This window comes from Chrysochloris asiatica, unplaced genomic scaffold, assembly GCF_000296735.1.
Source record: "Chrysochloris asiatica unplaced genomic scaffold, ChrAsi1.0 scaffold00011, whole genome shotgun sequence".
Classification (NCBI taxonomy): Eukaryota; Metazoa; Chordata; class Mammalia; order Afrosoricida; family Chrysochloridae; genus Chrysochloris; species Chrysochloris asiatica.
In genome coordinates, this window is record NW_006408529.1 from 35,034,681 (window position 1) to 35,038,793 (window position 4,113).

At 40.4% G+C, this 4,113-nt stretch overlaps 1 pseudogene; it reads left to right on the plus strand.

The window, feature by feature from the left end:
- Positions 1 to 1,840: 1,840 nt before the first annotated feature.
- The window catches only part of LOC102826944, a 108,224-nt pseudogene continuing 105,951 nt past the window's right edge, over positions 1,841 to 4,113 (plus strand).

The following is a 4,113-nucleotide window of genomic DNA, read 5'->3' on the forward strand; positions in this document are numbered from 1 at the left end:
TTTTTTACTGAGTCTTTGGGGTTTTCTATATATAGGATCATATCATCTGCAAATAGAGTTTTATTTCCTCTTTGCCAATTTGGATTCCTTTAATTTGCCTATCATGCCATATAGTTCTGGTTAATACTTCCAAAACAGTATTGAAAAGGAATGGTGACAAAGGGCATCGTTGTCTGGTTCCTGTTTGCAGAGGGAAGACTTTCAGTTTCTCTCCATTGAGAGGCATGTAGGCTGTAGGTTATGTATATATTCTCTTGATTATGTTGAGGAATTTTCTATCAATTTTTATTTTGTTGAGTGTTTTTTTTCAGGAATGGATGTTGGATTTTTTTCAAATGCTTTGTCTGCATCAATCGATATGATCATGTGGTTCTTTTCCTTATTTATGTGGTGGATTACACTGATTGTTTTTCTAATGTTGAACCATCCTTGCATCCCTTTTATGAAACCCACTTGGTCATGATGTATTATTTTTTTGATGTGCTGCTAGATTATGTTGGCTAGGATTTTGTTGAGAATTTTTGCATCTATGTTCATGAGGGATCTTGTCTGTAGTTTTGTTTCTTAGTGATGTCCTTCTCTGATTTTGGTATGAGGGCTATGCTTGCTTCTTACAAAGTGTTAGGAAGTTTTCTGTCCTCTTCTATATTTTGGAATAATTTGAGTAAAATTGGTGACAGCTCTTCCCTGAATGTTTGGTAGAACTCACCAGTGAAGCAATCTGGGCCTGGACTTCTTTTGGTTGGGATTTTTTGATGACCTGATCAATTTCTTCTTTTGTTATGGGTCTGTTCAAGTTTTCTACTTTACTCTGTGTAAGTTTTGGTAGGTCGTGTTTTTCTAAAAATGCATCCATCTCTTCTAAGATTTTGAATTCTGTTATCCTTTTGATTTCATTTGGTTCCATTGTGACATCGCCCGTGTGGTTTCTAATGCGTGTTATTTGTGTCTTCTCCCTCTTTTATATTGTTAGGTATTCCAGTGGCTTGTCAATTTTATTAATCCAGTGGTTATGTGGGTTTTTAAATGCTTTAATGCTTATATAGATGTTTGTTGTCGTGTTATTAAGCTTACTGGGTCTCCTGGTGGATATGATCAGGAGATAGGCTTCCCTTTTCACATATAATGCTTAGCAGCTGTTATTGGCTATTGTCTCAATGGTGGAATATTATGGGGTCTGCTTATAGCTTGGCTATATGGCCATGATTGCTGTCTCTTCTTGGGTAATGTAAGTAGAATGAGCATAGAGATGCTAAAGCAAATGGAAGAAATGAGGAGGTACAAGAGCTGAACAGAAAATTTCAAAGATCAGCTTGAGAATATAAAGCCAAATATTACAACAAAATATGCAAAGTTCTGGAATCAGAAACCAAAAAGGAAGAATTCACTCAGCATTTCTCAAGCTGGGGAACTGAAGAAAAAAATTCAAGCCTCAACTTTCATTATTGAAAGATTCTCTGGGCAAATTATAGAATGATGCAGAAAGCATCGAGAGAAGATGGAAGGAGTACACAGAGTCACTTTACCAAAAGGAAATGGTTAATGTTCATCCATTTCAACAATGACTGAAGTCAGTGATGATGAAAATAAAGAATTCTTGCAATTTCTTCTGTCTAAAATTGATCAAACATATAGTCAAGATGTAATGGTGATTGAAATGTGAAGGTTGGAAACAAAGAGGAAGGATCTATAATTGGAAAATATGGCATTGGTGATAGAAATATTGTTGGAGACGGCATGATAGAATTTTGCAGAACCAATGACTTAGGCTCTCTTCTCCTTCCCATTGGACAGACAGCCACAGCTTCTCTTGCAGTACCAGCTGCATCCCTGAAACTGGATGATGAAGGTTGGAGTCAACAGATTTGGCTGTAATGGGCGCCTGGTTACCTGGGCTGTTGTTATCTCTGGCAAAGTGGAGGTTGTTGCCATCAACGACCCCTTCATTGACCTCAATTACGTGGTATACATGTTTCAGTATGATTCCACCTATGGCAAGTTCAATGGCTCTGTCAAGGCTGAGAACGGGAAGCTTATCATCAATGGGAAGCCCATCTCTATCTTCCAGGAGCAAGATCCTGCCAACGTCAAGTGGGGTGATGCTGGTGCTGAATATGTTGTAGAGTCCACTTGTGTCTTCACAACCTTGGAGAAGGCTAGGCTTACTTGAAGGCTGGCATCAAAAGGGTATTCATCTCTGCCCCTTCTTCTGATGCCCCCATGTTTGTGATGGATGTGAGCCATGAGAAGTATGACAATTCCTTGAAGGTTGTCAGCAGTGACTCCGACACCACCAACTGTTTGGCCCCCTGGCCAAGGTTATCTATGACAACTTTGGCATTGTGGAGGGACTCATGACCACAGTTCATGCCATCACTGGCACCCAGAAGACTGTGGATGGCCCCTCTGGGAAACTGTGGTGTGATGGCCATGGGGCTGCCCAGAACATCATCCCTGCATCTACCAGTGCTGCCAAATCTGTGGACAAGTTCATCCCTGCACTGAATGGGAAAGTCATTGGCATGGCCCGTGTTCCCACTACCAATGTGTCTGTTGTGGACCTGACCTGCCGCCTAGGAAAGCTGCCAAATATGATGGTGTCAAGAAAGTAGTGAAGCAGGCATCAGATGAAATCCTAAAAGGCATCCTGGGTTACACTGACAGCCAGGTTGTCTCCTGTGACTTATAACAGTGATACCCTCTCTTCCACCTTTGATGCTGGGGCTGGTGTTACACTCAACAATGACTTTGTCAAGTTCACGTCCTGAGATGACAATGAATTTGGCTACAGCAACAGGATGGTGGATCTACATGGCCCCCTGGACCACCAGCCCCAACAGCAGCACTAGAGAAAGAGAGAGGCCCTCAGCTGCTGGGATACTTTACCCCAACTCTACCTGCCTACACACTGAGAAGCTCCCATCCTCAGTTTCCATCCAGACCCCATGGAGAAGGAGAGGGGCTTAGAGAGCCCAGTCTTGTCATGTACTATCAATAAAGTACACTATCCAGCTGAAAATCCAACAACAAAAGCCAATGACTTATTCATTGCAAATACCTTTTTTAACCAACATAAAATGTGACTATTCACATGCCCTAGTAGATAGAATACACAGGAGTCAAATGGACTCTATTTGTAGGAAGAGATGATGGTAAAGCTCAATATCATTAGGTAAAACGAAGCCATGGACAGGCTGTGGAACCAGTCATCAATTGCTCATATGCAAGTTCTACTTAAAGCTGAAAAAAATTAAAATTACTCCATAAGAGCCAAAATATGACTTTGAGAATATCCTATCTAAATTTAGAGATATCTCAAGAATGGATTTGATGCATTAGACACTAATGACTGAATACCAAAAGATTTGTGGGATGACATTAAGAACAATACACCGAAAAAAAGCAAAAGATCATTAAGAAGACAGGGAAGATTACTTGATATATATCCAAAGAGATATGAGCCATAACTCGAGTAGATATATGCACACCAACATTCATAGCAGCACGATCCACAATAGCAAAAAGAAGGAGACAGCCTAAATGCCCATCAATGAAAGAATGGATAAACAAACTTTGATACATACACACAACGGAATATTATGCTACCTTGAAGAATAACAAGGAAGCTGCAAGCCACCACATAACATGGATGAACCTGTAGGACATTATGCTGAGTGAAATTAGTCAGTCACAAAAAGAGAAATACTACCTAGGACCAAACTTGCAGATTTGACCTAGCCTCCACGGCTTGATAATCAGAGCTCAACTAAAGAAAGATAAAAAAGAAAACAAGTTTTGATAATGGAAACGAGGGTAAATTGTCACAAGTTGATGAATTTGACCTATATTCATGGAGGGAGTAGCTTAAAATATCAACAGAGAGGGATGGAGTCTTCACATCAAGTATCAATGCTATCCCCTCTGTATACAGGGTAGATAGGAACAGGCAGCTTAAACATTGGCTACCTAAAAGGAGGGGGTGGAAAAGGCATGAAGTGACTGGCTTACAAGTTTTCAAGAGGGAGTTTAGTTTAAGAGTGTGTGGCGGAATATTGAATTCCCACTGAACTCTTTTCATCTTGTCTAGATGGGCTGGTTAAAAGAGATGGGGAT